General features: G+C 31.2%; 1 pseudogene; it reads left to right on the top strand.

Moving 5' to 3' along the window:
* Positions 1–7,483: 7,483 nt before the first annotated feature.
* On the top strand, positions 7,484–17,026 carry LOC100790807 (poly(A) polymerase I-like; annotated as a pseudogene).
* Positions 17,027–17,713: the final 687 nt, after the last annotated feature.

Below are 17,713 nucleotides of genomic sequence, written 5' to 3'. Positions count from 1 at the left end.
TAGTTTAAATTAAGTTTAAACATATTTTAAATGCCTCAATTTTATAGCAATTGATGGACCATATTGTAGTGGCTTTCGATAGTCGAAATACAAAGTAAAAGACAAATACGACCATACACTAATTTAGACCAATGTCCCACAAGAAAACAGGGTCTAGTGACCGTTGAATTGGATATTGTAATTGCTAGTGGTTGTTGGTGGGTACAACTACATCCATAACATAACCAAAATAGAATAGAATTCGCCGCCACTCACGTTACCGGAGAAAGAGAAAATAGTGGCTAACCAAATCTTGCAATGCCGACGAATCCACCACGCGTGATTAATTTCGACGTGGGTTAGGAATTCGTTATACTAATTTTGTGTACATTTAATTCGGAAGAGACTATATAATATATACTTGTCGGTGCCAGCTTCACGAAATTGGACTAGTGTACCTTAATATATACACCAGCTGTGTGTGTACGTAGGGCTCATATTTAAGTCCTGTTTGATTTCTTTTTTTTATTTTTTATGTTTTTTTTTTACAAATTTTAGCATAATTTTCGAACACAAATAAAAAAAACATATACAATGTGGTTTTGTTTAATTTGTCATTTCCTATTACCGACGATTGTTAAGCACAATCATTAATTGAAACTTTGAATTCCTGTACATTACAAATAAACAACGATTGATTTGTGTGATCATGTGTTACGGCGATCTTTGGCAGCTTCTTTATGCGTTGTTGTGTTTTTCTGTTGGGTACATTAACAATTTGATCAACTAAATCTTAGTTTCTGTCTTTACTTCAAAACTTCCATAGACGTCTCTAATTACTCAAAATATGATGGATTGCGACAGTTTCGTATTAGGGCCCATGCGCCAAAAATGAATTTCTTAACCATCACTCTTAGCATGATGAGATAAACTATTCCACTTAAATTCGTTTTTGAGAGATCAAATTAATTTTACTTTCTTTCAACCTTATCCTCTCGTCCATTATCGCCAAGCATTATAATCATATCACTTTGGACAACACAATATCTTTTACCGAGTGGTTAGTGGTTATTTTTTATTCATATATCCTTCAATATTATGACAGCTAGAATATATTTCCAATTCACCAGCGAAGAATTAATATGAAAGAATTAGCTTCGTTGCTATCCGTGTCAATGCATGCGTGTCCTCTTACGCATGTTGACGTCTCTATATGCATGAAATATCCCTTTCCACTAATTAGACATGCAACTACAAGGTTATTTCTGTCATCTATTCATGAAAAAAAGATTGATATATTAATTCGTCATAAAAAACATTGTAGAATTTCCAACACAAGCTATATGCAACTTAATTTCACATGCATAATTTTACATTGGTTATACTTCCCCTGCAATTATATGTAAAAGAAAACTCTTAAATATTCTTGTAGTACTAAGATTTCTTATATATATCATCTTAGTTACGTGAATAATCTCATTAATTAATGTTCCTTACAATTTAGAGACACAGTTGGGTGCAACAGATGATTTGTTTCTTGTGTATATGGGGCTTTGGTTCTTCCTTATGACAAAGAACATAAATTGTAACTTGTAATTTGATTTTGATTTTGATTTTGGCTCACAGCTGGCTGAAGTGATTGACAGTTTTCCTGCACTTTCATTTCAGAAAATGTGTACCGTGAGTCATGTCCCACGATCTTATGGAATTGATAGCAAGAATATGAATACAACTAACATGCATCCAAGCTAAGGTTTTTTTCTTTATTTTCTTTCAAGAAATGATGGTGAGATAATATTGACATGCACACGCTACCACATATAAAACAATGTCTAGTATGTGTGGATTGAACTAAATTCCATCTGAGATGATGATAAGGTTAGGGCCAGTGGTATTGCATTAGCAATAAAACGTCTGCCTCATATTTTCACTCTGCTGCATGTCTTAGTATTCTCTGAGGAATTGCAATTGCATGTCTATTTCATATTGAATACAAATTATCATTGAACAAGAGTGGATCAATTAATCGAGAATTATTTTAGTTCAATTAAATATTTTGAATTTGAGACATATGAATATATATACCTGTATTAAGAACTCGAATAAAGATTTTTATTGTTTATGATATTATCACGAAGATTATATCGAGTGAAAAATACATGTGTTTTGTATTAAGAAAATATTATGTATAACCATATCAATTTGATAAAGCCCGAAAATGACTCAAAAAAATTAGGCAATCTCTACGAGAGCCATATATGTGCATGAAAACGCGGGAGCGAGGCAATAACAAAGACTAACCGAGAACTGTACGTTTGTAAATACGTTTGAGCTTAGGGTATCTATGTGATTATGATCTTATGCAAACTTCCATGCCCAATTTGGACCACAACAACATGATGGCAACTTGGACGTATAGCCTATAAGCCCTATTAAGATATTCCATTCTGAGATAGCAATTAATACACCACTGGTTTAAAGTTCAAACATATAAGATCAATATACAGCTATATTTTCACAACAATTGGCTTCTTCAGAAGAGAACAAAAGCAGTACGTACGCTTCTTTTACGAAATCTGCTACCCAAAGTGCGTCCAAAAATCATAGCCCACTTGAAAAAGAAGCTAACAAAGAGACATGAGAAGATATATATATATATATATATATATATATATATATATATATATATATATATATATATATATATATATATATATATATATCCTTTATAAGTATATTACAAGTAAAAATTCGGCCCTCCCTACACACATATGGGTATTATTATTTTTAAAGATTATAAATGTGACCATTTGTTGCGAAAAATTAACCATGCACAAACATAGAGAATTGTTGATGGGAATACTTAAAGCAACTACTTTGTCATTGCTCTCTTGGATGAATTTGATGATTTTTCAACTCGCTGGCTCTTTCGTTTGATAGTGGAGGTATAACTTTTTCTAAAAGTGGAATTAATTTCTATTCACGTTTTCAAGATCCATAGAAGTTGGCGTTTCTTATTTTAAGAGTTAAATTTTAATTTTTAAAATATTACAATTATCTATGCAAATTAACTATCCATAAAAGAATAGAATTATATATATATATATATATATATATATATATATATATATATGTGTGTGTGTGTGTGTGTGGCCATAATAATCGCTAACTTTAAACAACTTAATAATTTTCCTCCTTTATTTAATATATAATAGTATATAATTATTGAATGACTAGCGAGCTACTTACATGTCATGCTATAAGACTTGAATTGAAAAAGATTAACAAAAAGCAGTCTGACCAATCTAATCAAGAATCGGTCACAAGATCAGTTTGGTTAACTTTTAAATTGATTTTTGTAAAGAACTGATACAGAGATGAATAGTGTGTTTAGATTGGCAGAATCCAAAAATCACGGAGATATCGTGAATAATTAAAAGCAACTCTGTGTTGCCTTGCCATTATAAATTTTAAATTTTAAATTAACAATTTAACATGAAAATTTTAAATTAATTTTGACAAAAAAATAAAATGAAATCAAACATCTTACAAACAGATATAAAAAGAAGTAAATTAATACATAACTAGATATTAACCAGGTCAAAGTGATTCCCTGGAAGAAAATTTTGTTTTAGTTTAATATTATGATAATAGACATTTATATAATTTTATTATTTAGTTTTTAATTATAGTTATTATAGATATTATTGTGTGTATTTTCGAATTTAAATGTTGTTGGTATCATTTTTTTATAGTTATATTTTCACAATTTTTAACATTTATCATAAAAAGTATTTATATTTATTTGAAATTCTTAATTTTATCCTTTATATAATCATGTTTTATTGATTTTTTGGTTGTAACAAAAAATTGTCGATTTTTCGGTTAATTTTTTATCTTCATTTTTCATTTACTTTCGAAAAAGGAAATGAAAAAGTTTTGCTCATGGGCTCTCAGAAGGAAACAATTATTCAATGTAATAATGGGAGTATGGGACCATAGAAAGCCCAGAATCTTCAGTGGATTAAGTCCAGTATATATTCTCATTTTCGTTCTTTCCTATATATCATTGTCCAATGGCCAATGCTGTCTAAAGTCTGGACAGCATGTTTATGCAATTATTCTTTTGTTAGACTTTGTATGTTTATAAGTTTAGCAAGTTATATGGCTAGAACAAGAGCAAAGGATAGCAATGGAAAAGGACTCTTGGTGGATATTTGAACGGGTCCTGAATTTATCAGTATTTTGGTCAACAATTTGTTGGTGTTATCTTGGTCATTATAATCAGAAATTTTAAATTGCTATTACAAGCCCACATTTTAAATTGCATTAGAATATTTAATTTGCAATTTTTAAAATAAATTAAATTATCTCCAGTTTTATAGTAAAAACCAGTTTCGTATATAATATTTGTATTTTTTTTTTTATTTACTCTATACTAAACTGGAGTTTAATAGTCATGTATTACCATTGTAAATATTTTTATATTGTAAATTAATAAAAAAAATATCTTTGAGATGACTTATAAAATAGTTTTAATAAAAGTTGATAAAATTATTATATATTATAATTCATAATAAAATGATAGTGTAAATTTATATTTTTAGTGCATTTAAAATTGTTGTTTGGATGCCAATAAGAAGAGCTCAAAGCTCTACCATTAAGATTGAGCAACAACCTAAATTATAACCATATGTTAGGATCATAGGCACCATTTTGATCTCAATTCCCTCCACCACAACCTTCGCAGTTTAAACTCGTCCAACGTTTCACCATTCTAAAGCATTCTAATATTGGACAATGAGATATAAAGCCCAAAGAGATCAACAAAATTTTTGGGACAACCTGCATCAATAAGGGTATTCCAGACGAACTCTCACGTACTTGAGACGATCATACGCTTTTTCCAGTCCACTTTGTTCACCATCCACCAAGTTTTATCCTTTTTACTTCTGGTGAAATGAAAGACTTCCTACGTTATAATATTATTGTCACCACTATTGTGTTAGGAATGAAACTACATTCACAAGGACTTACCAATTGCTCCATAGCAACAAGTCTTAGTCTTTATGTAAAAAAAATTGTAATGACTTTGTAAGACACAATCCAAATGTTTATGGGCCCAAAATCAAAGTTTAGATGCATCCTCAACTTCATGAATCAAAATAATATCATTAAGTTCTTCAAGACATACGAGTTGGCTAAGAAAGAATTATATTGGAAAACAAAACAATAGTCATCTCTTCATAAAATAAAAGAAAAGATAAATGATCATTTTTATTTATAAATGTGTAAAACATTGATAAATTCATTCACAAAAGATGAAAATTCAAATTTTAGTCTCCGAAAGTGAATAAAGTGTGACAAATTTATTCATCCGTTAACTTTCATCTGTTATCATTAATGAAAGATCCTACGTGACATAGACACTTAAACACACGAAAATATCACAAAAATGATTGTCAACATGACTATGAAATAAATTAGACAAAAAATGTCAGTAAGTTATCATTGGACCAAAATATCAATGATTTTTTATTGGACCAAAATATCAGTGATTTTTTTACCAAAATGTTAGGATGTTTTCATTTGACCAAAATGTTAGTAAATTACTATTGGACTAAAATGTTAGTAATTTTCCATTAGACCAAAACGTTAGTAATTTTTTTTTTACCAAAATGTCAATACATTTTTATTGGACTAATTTGTCAGATGTCAAATTTCGTTTCATTTAAGGGTGAAATATAGTTTAATCTTCATCTTCCTCCCTTTTTTATTGATACAAGCATAAGTTAGAACAAACATAATAAGAAAAGTAATATTGATTAATAAATATAATTATTTTAGCAAACATTGTAACTCAAATGCAACCACAACAACACCAGTAACATATTTTTTAAAATTTGATTAATTATTTTTATTGTTGCTAACGAGTTATTTATGTTAGATGTTGCATATTTGTAGGATGAGATTAACTGCTCTCAATATACTCCATAAGTTGAACAACTTCCAGCTAATTTTAAAAGTATTCCAACTTTTAATGCTAGAAGTGTTGTAGCTCTAACTCCAACTACCACTCAAAGTGCTTCAACTCCTATGTTTTGAGTGACTTTTACATGTAATCGAGTAGTTATTATTAAATTATGTCATGCATAACTAGTTATTATTTATAATTGTTGTAGGAAACAAGCTTCATACCTCTATCATTGTCAACTGTGTTTAGACCACCTCCAGTTATTATTAAATTATGTTATGCATAACTAGTCACTATTTATAATTGTTGTAGGAAACAAGGTTCATACCTTCATCATTGTCAACTGTGTTTAGACCACCTCCAGTTAGGCCTTCAACACCAATTCAAATTATATTCCCAGATGTACCATCTCATAAGATGAACCAACCGAATTACATGAGCTTCATACCCACACTAGGAATGTCCCGCCGCCAAGATATGAAGAAATGAAATATGAGATATGCCTGTATTTTGATTATAGTAGATTCTAACTAATTATTATAATTTGGATAAATTTATAATGATTAATACACTCTTACAATGTTTATTTTTGCACATTGATAGAATGTTTATTTTTGAAAATTGCTATTGTGTCAATATTAGGTAGTGACAAAAATCAAGTTGGGTTTCATTTTTTGTACAGATTAACTTAATGATTATGCATTTTTGTTTGAATCTCATATTTTGGATGAAGTGCTGTCACATTAGAAATTTTATATCAACAGACAAATTATGTTTATTAATCATTATTATGCTTATTATTATCTTTGTTCTAACTTATTATGCTTGCAACGATAAAAATGGGAGAAAGACAAAGAATAAATTATATTTTATCTTTAAATGAAACGAAATTTGGGGTACCACAAATTAATCCAATAGAAAAGTACTGACATTTTAGTCCAAAAAAAATTACCGATATTTTGGTCTAATGGAAAATTATTGACATTTTGATCCAATGATAACTTATTGACATTTTGGCCAAATGGGAACGAACTAATATTTTAGTTGAATAGTAACCTACTGACATTTTGATCCAATGAAAAATTATTGACATTTTGGTCCAATCGTAACTTAGTGGCATCTTGGTCTAATCTATTCAGTGGCCATGTTGGTAATTATTTTTGTGATATTTTCGTTCCTTTGTGCCACGTAGGCTCCTTCATTAATGGTGATAGACGAAAGTTAATAGATGAATATATTTGTCGCACTTTTTTCATTTTCGAGGACTAAAATTTGAATTTTTATTTTTCTGGGATAAATTTGTCAACACTTTATATATTCAAGGACAAAAATAACTATTTATTTTAAAAGAAAAATACAAAAATCATCTTCCATGTGTTCGATAAAAATGTACTTGAAACCTGTTTGAGTTAGGAACTTTTAAACTCTTCTTACTCTTTACTTAATTTAACATATAACTTTTAAACTCTTCTTACTCTTTACTTAATTTAACATAGATACTACACCATCTACGTAAAAATTTTGAAATTTAGGGGGAAAAAAACTCAAAAAAGAAAAACATGAAAAACTAAAATTATATTTTAGGGGAAAAATATGAAAAATAGATTCTACTTAAACCCTAAACCCTATGGCCTATGGGATAGGCTGTGTTCAGATTTCAACTACAATGCAAACAGTGTAGCTTGTAAACATTTCTCTGCGCGCGCGTATGTTTCATCTCTGTTCATTCCCATGACGCTCGCTAGCTTAAAGTTCGCGCGCAAACCCACTCTTCATCTTCGTTCCACTCCCTTCCAATGTGTCCCCAAGGTTGTGCCGAGATCTCTCGCGGTGGCTAAGGCAGAGGCCCCGACAAACGAACTAAGCAGTGTCTCAATTCGTGAAGAAGGCAAGGGAAGACTCATCTCAGTTGGTGTTAAGCTTAGGGTTTTACATTTTTTTTTTGGAAATTTTGAATTGGACTTTTGCATTGTGTAATTCTGAAATGGACCGTGTTGTTAAATTAAGAAAACGAGAAGGCCCCGACATGGAAGAGGCTGAATTACGCAGAGATTGGGGTTCACAATTCAATGATTGGAAGCACTACGAAAAAGGTTCTTAACGGGCTAAAGAAAAAGGGTAAATACACGTCTGTCACTTTCTTAAGCTGGGTTTTTGCATATGGAAGATGAAAGGAGATGCATTTCAATGATATTTTTGTTAGTTATAAAGTGACATTGTTGATTGCTGGGGTTTAGATTTATATGGCGATTACACCTCTGCTTTGTAGAAAAGTGACAGAAGCTAATGCAAATGAAAGACAAAACCAGCACAGCTAAAAATTGGGAGGAGTTTTACTCACTTTATTCATCAACCATTAGCCTTTAAATAGGCATACATTAGACACAAACCAGAAAATTAAAATAGGAATAGGATACTAGAAAAATCGAGCCACATACAATCTGAAGTCTGAACTTCATGCTAAAGAGTTGGTGAAACATAATGTGATTAATGTCTAGTGGCTGTGATTTTACAGCGAACCATAAATGAATTCGCTTGTCCAAAAAGTAGTTATACTGCACAGTGTGTATAATGATTCAGTGTAATTATACTGCAACTAATGATTCAGTGTAATTATACTGCAACTAATGATTCAGTGTAACCTTTTGCATTTTGATTATATTCAGGCTAGAAGACTTTTAAATTTCCCACTTAGGGATTGCAGCATCAACCAAATAAAAGAATTGGCCTGTAACTGTACTTCCTGAACATCTCCTCAGACCTTGCATAATCTGTGATGCCTTTGGATGTTAAAAAATAATTGCGAGTCTGTGACTATGCAGTACCTTTATTTTTATTCTCATCCACACAAGCCAATTTTTAACCAGTTATGGTCCTGGACAAATTGATCTTTTACTGTGGTATATGTCTTGCTTTTGTAAGTTCATAGCTTAAGCATAAGTTCTAAGACTTCTAGATTTATATGAGCAATACTAAGTGATCTTCAAGTATGTTGTTTTTGTAGATGCTTGCTTTGATTGTGTTTAGATGAGTGTGATTGTATTTGATTTGGTATGGATTATGTATGTATTGCTATGCTATCATGTCTTGATATATTTATTTTATTTTTATTGTCAATGCCAATTATGTTTCTCCATTTTTGCTTGATTTTTATATTCTGAGTGTCCTGCTTTTTAAATGTCTGTAATTTGTTTTTCTTCTCCTTGTAGGATAGGATGTATACCTTGTAGGAGGTTGTGTGTGGGATCTTATTCTAAAGCAAACACCAAAGGACTTTGATGTTATAACTTCAGCTGAGCTTAAAGAGATTACTTCTATTTTATTTTGTTTTTAAAAGTTTATGAATTATATTTATGAAATGACAGTTTACTGGACAGTGCTATAGATCAAACTATTTTGTTCATTAAATAGCACTTAAAAGGGCAACACATGTGTTTACTTTGGCATTTGGCTTTGCATAAATAGTTAATCTATCCAATCTCACTTGAAAACTTAAACTTCTATTTTGGGCTCAATGTCTTTGGATCTTAAAATTACATGATGAATATTAATTCAATTTGCAGGTGACGAGAACATTTTCATTGTGTGAGATAGTTGGTAAACGTTTTCCGGTATGCCATGTTCACATCGATGATACCATTGTTGAGGTTGGATATTCCTGTTAACTTTGAAGCATTTTAGCTTTGGTCTGAATTTTCTGTGCTGAAATGCTTGCTTGAATTTGTCTGTATTAAGTGCTGAATTTCTTTAATTGCTTTTTATTTATTTATTTATATTGATAATCTTATCTCCATTCTGATTAGGTTTCAAGTTTTGATACTACTAAATGCAAGGCGGGTATGGAATTCTCTCATCATATTGAAGCACCTAATGGCTGTGATAAGAAGGATCAACTTCGTTGGATGAATTGTTTAAACCGAGACTTTACAATTAATGGGTTGCACACCAGTCCCTGCAACTTAAAAGATTGAAAAAATCTTTCTCTCTTGCTCTCTTTGAAGGAAGAAGGAGGGGGAGGGCGTCTGCAATTGTCTTCTCTATAACCACTCTGCTTTTTTTAAATTCACATATACTTCAGTTTGTACGACTCTTGTGCTGTTAACGAACTTCATGCTCTTGCAGGTTGATGCTTGATCCATATGCAAGAATTGTCTATGATTATTTTGGAGGAATAGAAGATATTAGAAAAGCTAAAATGTGCATGTATCTCATATCATCTGTGGTTTCTTATATTACTTTTGCTAAGCAGCAGTTTGAGACTTTGTAACAATTTTCTGTGTGAATAGGTGCGAACAGTAATCCCTACTGAAACTTCATTTCAGGAAGATTGTGGTGAGTTTCCATGATCAATTGCTTCATACTGCTTTTCTGAATATTGTGCATTTTAAAGTCTGACATTTTTTTTCTGCAGCTGGTATTCTTCGTGCAATTAGAATTGCTGCTCGCTTAGGATTTAGTATTTCAAAGGAAACAACTCATTTTATTAACAATCTGTCTTCTTCAGTATTAAGCCTTGATAAGGTATTTGTTAGAATATATAAAAAAATTCCAATAATATCTTGATTATTTCTTTAATCAATTTTGAGTATCATATTTTATCTCCTAGTATTGGTTTTAGTTAGGATTATGATATGATATATTAATATAAATAAGGGTTAGTGATTTATGTACTGTAGCACATTATAACATATAACATCATAATACACAGGAATATTATTCAAAGTCTCTATTCTCTCAATTTCCCCCTTCAACGCCTAAAATCCTATAATTTAAATGTTATTAGAGCGAAACCATTCTCTGTGACCTATCACAATCAGTACTCTGCTTCTGAGCTCCTTAAAAAATCTGAAACTTTATTTTGTTACCATGTTTTTTTTCCTTATGGCAATCTATGCAAAAAGACAGTATGAAATGGAGCAAGGCTATGGAAAGATAGACTGAAGCATAGCCAATTTGTGGAAAGATAGGATAAAGTGGAGTCATTGGGCTAAAATGGAGCTAATCTGCCGAAAGATAGGCTCAAACAGACCTATTTGTGGAAAGACATGTTGAAATGTGATAGAATATATGATAAGATATTCTATCAGTATTGTTAGCCTAACTAATCAGTTTGTATTTGATAGAATATATTATCAAAATATATGATAAGATATTCTATCGGTATTCTTAACCTAGCTAATCAGGTTAAGTTGGTTTAACACTAAAAAAAAAAGATGACAAAAATCTGGTTAAGTTGGTTTGGGCATGTACAAAGAAGACCACAAGAGGTGTCAATTAGTGTTGATGGATTGACAAGCGTCGAATCCACAAGGATTTTGTTTGTACTTACCTAGATGAATATTTTATTAATAAAAGAAGTTAAAGAAAATTGACTTAACAAGATTATGAGAAAAACAATAATTTAAATTTGCAGAAAATTAAATCAAACAAGAGGAGAAATTAAATAAGAATTTAAATTAATTAAAGACAAAAAAGATGAGAAAATCCAATATTATTGTAGAAGAAAATTCAGAAGATGAAAATGTTGGAAACTTAGTCTACCAGAGCTACTCTTTGATGCAATGTTAATGATTTTTCTCTATTTATAATTATTCCAATTTACACTTGCATCTACTAGTATACTCCAACTTTGGTCCTCCGCATGAAAAAGTCCAATTTATCTATTTTCTCTCTCAAATCCCTTTGTAGAACTAAAATAATAAATTGCATTAAGAATAAAGATGTATAACAGGCTAAATAAATATCAATCTAGTGATGACTTTATTTAGATACACTTTTTCAGTTCTCTTGGAAAATAACGTTTCTCAACGCTATCCCTAAAACTTATCATGCAAATGAGTGATCAAGTCACAAACAATAATATTAAGCACATGAAAAGATAATGCAAATGTAATATTTATAAATAGATAGAAAAAGAAATTACATAAAGAGTAGTTGACTGTCAAGTTCCCAACAAAGGAGGTTTAGTCTCTCATTGTCACTAGTAGAGTGAAAAGATAAGAAAAGAAATAGAGGGAAAGAATGACTTTCAATGCTTGTTCCTCCTTCTTCTAACCTTTGTCTTCTATAAGGAATTGTATTCTCTTGGAATTTTTGTGTGTGTCTTTTTCTTTTTCTCTCTTCTTTTATAGGTGCAGATTAGCAGACTTCTTAATTAGTCTACTTTTCTTAATTAGTCTTGTTTTTCATAATTAGTCTAGCTAGATTCTCTTCTTAAAAGATAAAACACTAACCCTTATGTATACTAGTACTAGCTAGATTCTCTTAATTCTTAGTTTCTTAAAGAAATAAAGAAATCAATAAACATGATAAAATAGTGAAACCACCCTCCACAAGATCATCCAAGATACTTTAAGATATTCTAAAATACAATACTAATATTGTGAGATATTTCATGGATATTCTAATTTCTAACTATATGTATACCAATTTCTTGGCTAATTTGTTTTCCTTCTTTAATTGTTTCAGGGTAGGCTCTTGATGGAAATGAATTATATGCTAGCATATGGTTCCGGGGAAGCTTCTTTGAGGCTATTATGGAAATCCGGTCTTCTAGATATACTTCTCCCCTTTCAGGTAGATATTGATTTTGCATTTAATTTCTGAATCCCAATCATGGAATGCAAGTTTAATTTAGGTTCAATATTACAGGCTGCTTATTTGCTCAACATGGATTTCAAAGACAGGATAGAAGAACCAATATGCTTCTGGTAACCCCAACCTCTTTGTGGAGTTTAGACTTATGACGTTTGCAGGATATAGATTAACTTGCCAACATTAATCTACGTGGAATAGCATACTAGAGATCAAGCTTCCTAAGCTTTTTTTTTTATTGGAAAATGGTAGTTTTGTTAGAAATGTTAGTTGGGGAGATTCGAACCCGCGACCTCTCACCCTCCCTTCTCCAACCACTGGGTCAACCTTATATCTTCATCAAGCTTTCTAAGCTAACTTAGTAACTTGTTTGTTATCCTGTCTATCAAGTTGTGCATTAAAACATGTACGTGTTAGGAAATTAATTCAAGCCCTCTCCCAATTTCACATAATCCTCGCATATGCTATATAAACTAGACTTTGCTATATGATAAGTTCCTTGGTTACTGGGGACATGGATTTTTTTTCGGGGGGTGGGGTGGGGAGGGGGTATTTAACTCAGTTTGAATACCTTGACTAAGAATTAGATAAATTAGGAATTCATTCTTATTTTAATTATTTTAGGGTTTTCAACATTAAAGTCTACCAAATCCTTCTTTTATATCAGAATGGACTGCATAATGTGTGTACCTTATTGTCCGACTTATCCATTAAAGCTTTTCATACTAGTCTTATAATATAAACATATGACCAAAGTCTAAGAATTTCCAAGTAGTGAATCGGGAGCAGGAGTAATAAGAATATTTGTTTCTTGGGTATGATCTTAAAATGCATAAGATAATAGCACCGCATTGACATTTTACTTGTTATTTCATTGCAGTCTTTGTTCTCCAATTTGGATAATCTTTTGACACCTAATCGACCTTCCTTGTTGGATCTTTTGTAATTTCATTGCAGTCTTTGTTCTCCAAGTTGGATAAACTTTTGGCACCTAATCGACCATGCCAGAATAGCTTATGGTAAGAGTTATGCAACAACAATGCCTTTATCTCCCTTGTTTTACTTTGTTAGCCATATCCATGTGATAAACATAACTGTAATGCTTTGTGAAAAAAAAATGCATTAGAATACTTTTGTAATTAGCACAAGAACTGCAGTTAAGCCTTCTTTGAGGATCATGCTATACACTGACATGTTTGAAGACATGAATTAAGTTTGTTGGTCTTTTTTCTCTTCCTGTTTCAGAGTGAATGTCTCACAAAGAACCTCTATTTCCCGATTCATTTATCATCAATTGAATCCCATGGTTTACTTTAATTTTCTTCTTTTATGAAGTAGTTTATATAACAATCCATTTGGGCTTTAAATATGTTTGAGATCAGCTGTTTTTGTTTTTAGTATCTGTAACTTTTTTTTTATGCCTGCAATATTTGTTGTCTCCTGTTTTTCTCCTTGCCATTTACTTTCTGTTAGCAATATGTTTTACATCCCTGCAAATATAGTAGTTTTAATTTTATATCCTTGTAAGGTACTGTGATTTTTGTTTTTAGTCATTGTAAATATAGCGTGTTTTGTTTTTGGTCCATGCCATTATGTCCCTGCAAAATACAATGGTCTATGGACAATTCATGACCTCCAAGTCTCAGGCAGCAACCTTATCGTTGCACCAAGTCTCACACTCTTTCAGTGCCTGTCACTGGTCTATGGACAATTCATTTTTCTTTTTGGGATCTAGAACTAAAACCTGAGAATGGGTCAGGGGGAATGGGAATAAAGGTTCTTCCCTCTAAAAAGGGGAGAGGGGAAGGGGGGCCTCGTTATCAGTTCTAAATAAGATAGAATTGAAGACCTCATAATCGTGCCAAAGACGCGGTCTATGACTATTTAAAGAAAATGCCATGCTCAGTGTTTTTGCTAATCTTGTCTTAGGTGAAACTATAATCTAAATTCAGAATTGCCTTAGGTGAAATCAAGTGCCCCACACCAGTGTGTCTGGGAAACATCTATATCATTTCTGATTTTTTTTAATTTTCTTTTTAACAAAGTTTTGGTTCATAAAAAACAAAAATATCATACTTTTGGAGCTCTTGTATATTTAATTTAATCATTTAGTAATTTTCACACTTTGAGTATGATTGAAGTTTTCTTTTCTTAATTTTCTTTGATGGTTAAAATTATTTATAAACATTGTTTTTATTTCTACCCATTCTTCTGAGATTGGGTGGACAAAGCTAAGTACATCGGGAATCTATGTTTTCAGGGTTGGTATCCTAGCATTACATAAAGCATTGAGTGATCGACTAAGGGACCCTTTGGCAGTTGCTGCGTTTAGCCTTGCAGTCCATAATGGTGGAAATTTGTTGGAAGCGATAAACATAACAGGGATGATCAACAAACCACATGATGCCAGATTTCCTGAATTATTAGATCCTTCAGGTCTGGATGCTGAGGCATTGGAAGCTGAGATTCTGGATCTTGCTGAGTCTGTTAGAGGGACAATATTGCAGATGACAAATGAGCATTTTGTGTCTCAGGCTATGGCTGACTATCCTCAATCCCCTCGTTCGAATCTGGTGAGCATCTTTTTCCTTGATTTTTTTGCTCGAGGAAAATGTTGTCCATTTACTCCGGTAGATGGATTACACTAGATATTTCAAAATCCCATTAAAAACAAAACTTGCAATTTTCCCCACCAATAGCACACATATTCAAGTGCAAAACATGCAGAGAGAGAGAGAGAGAGAATGTTTGCAGCAGTCGGGTTTCTTATAATTTAAATCATATTTCATTTGAACAAGGAAGTTTCCTTAATCCTTACTAGTCTGTAATTCTGTATCTCCTTAGGAGTTATGAATTTAAATATTTCCATTCCCAAGTGCCAGCCAAGGGAATTTTCTTTTGGCTTAATTGCACTTTTTACTCCCAACTTTTTCATTTTTGGCACATTTTATCCCAACAAATTAATTTGACGTATTTTATCTCTAACTTTTAAGAAACTTGTGAATTTTATCCTCTATCATTTATCCATTAATAAACAGAAAAGTTGAGGGTGAAATATGCCAAAAAAAACAAAAAGTTGGATAAAATTTGCCAAAAAATAAAAAATTGGAAGTAAAAAGTGCAATTGTGTTAGGAGTAAATTGATGGAGGATAAAATTGGCAAGTTTCTTAAAAGTTGAAAGTAAAATGTGTCAAATTAATTTGTTGAAGCAAAATTCGCCAAAAAATAAAAAGTTAGGGGTAAAAAGTACAATTCAGCCTTTGTTTTTTCTAGTAGATAAGCTGAAATAATATAAGGCCTGGAAATTGAAACATTAAAAGAAATGTGTATATATTTTTTCAACAAATTCTTGAAAAAAATAATTCATTTCATTTAGATAGTGACAAATTGAGTTGTATACTTGGAATATTTACTTATTATTTTATAATTTATGGATTACTTGTATAATTATTGATGATGTTATTAGACAGTTCAAATTGCCAAATCAACCAGATATTTGATATATATTCTTTTATTGTTTAGGAGTCCATGTTATAGTTGTTTGAGTTGCAAGATTCAATATGATTCGGCAAGCTAGTTATTCATGTCATATGATGAGTTAGAGATGTCTTTGAATTGCGCAATTCCTGCATAAGTGATTCAGTACTACCTATGCAAATTACACAAACCGGTGATTCTTTTTTTCTTTCTACTATGCATCTCTTTCACCAATCCTCGTGCTAGAAATAAAAAGTCAGATAAGCTTAAATGATTAATTGAAAAGGAACTAAAGGAATGCTCTTGAACACATCATATTTGATTCTTTCGATTGCTCTAATTTCATTTAGGCTTCACACAAACACTTCTTCACTCTATGAACCCTATTTGGCTCATTGGCTGGTCTGTTGTTCTATATTTATTATTTTGATTCATACGATCATTTATTTATCTCTATCGACATTATAAGTTTCATGATTGGACTGTGCTGTTAACCAATAGTTTCAGCGAATGCATGAAAATGACTCAAATAAGTACATTTGTCAAATTCCTAATATATATCCCGTTGGTTGATGTGTATTGGTAAAGACAGGACCCCGACAAGTTAAGTGTATTCCAGATAATCAGATAGCTACACTACACCTGCATACGACTCTGCGAGTGATTTTCGAATCTGTTTTTGGATAGGGCTGATAGCTTAAGATATTGCTCGAACTATAAGGGCCAATGGCTAAGACATAATAATTATAAACAACCAATTTTTTCAGGGAAATTAAATTAGATGGAAAAATTATAAAATATGGTAGAGTAAATTCACTAAATAGTTGTTTAATTTTATTGGTCAAGTTTACTATTGAGTGGTGCCACTGGGCATAGGGTGCCTGATTTTTTCATATTAAGTATTACATTGTATACAGCAGGTAGCTATGTTTACATCGCTTTGAAGAAATCATTTGGTACTTTGGGAGTTTATATATATCCACTCCTTGTGGTTTTAATCACGGTGCTTGGCTTCTACTTTATGGACTGGTGGGGTATTAAAAAGTTAAAGTTATGGCCTTGATTAATACGTATAGCTAACTGATCAAAATGATACAAGCTTGATTCAGATGGTGGGATACTGGTATCGTAATAGATCATGAATATGAACTAGAGTATAGCTGGAGAGTGGCCAGCTTGAAGTTTTGTAGTGATTTTTAGTTTTTATTTTTTTATGACAAATATTAATTATTAGTTAGTTTTTTAACAAACCTTCAACCTTTCACTTTTTTTTAACTACCCAACTAATCTTATATATCTCATGTTTGCATATCATGATACTTACTAGGGTTTTCTTTCTTTTTCCCTATACATGACATAAGGTTAGAAAAGTGAAAGGTCTCAGATTCAGTCTCCTTGGTAAAATCTTGGGGTTTGAGTATTGTGGATGAAAAAAATATGATTGAGAGGAAAAATCTTATTAAAGGTGGATCAGTCAGATTTTATGATAAAAATTAATTATTAATAAAATTTGATAGATACTCCATACCTATATCATAATATAAAAAAATTAGAATTTGTAATAAAATCATAAATAGATGAGTAAATATAATAGACTCTTTAACATATTTCTTTTCTTTATTATATATTTTTTATTGATTAAAATTTATTAAAAATTATAAGTGTGAATGGTAAGATTATGATAGAGG

The sequence above is a fragment of the Glycine max genome, chromosome 6, assembly GCF_000004515.6.
Source record: "Glycine max cultivar Williams 82 chromosome 6, Glycine_max_v4.0, whole genome shotgun sequence".
Classification (NCBI taxonomy): Eukaryota; Viridiplantae; Streptophyta; class Magnoliopsida; order Fabales; family Fabaceae; genus Glycine; species Glycine max.
This window is presented reverse-complemented; position numbering and strand designations above follow the sequence as displayed.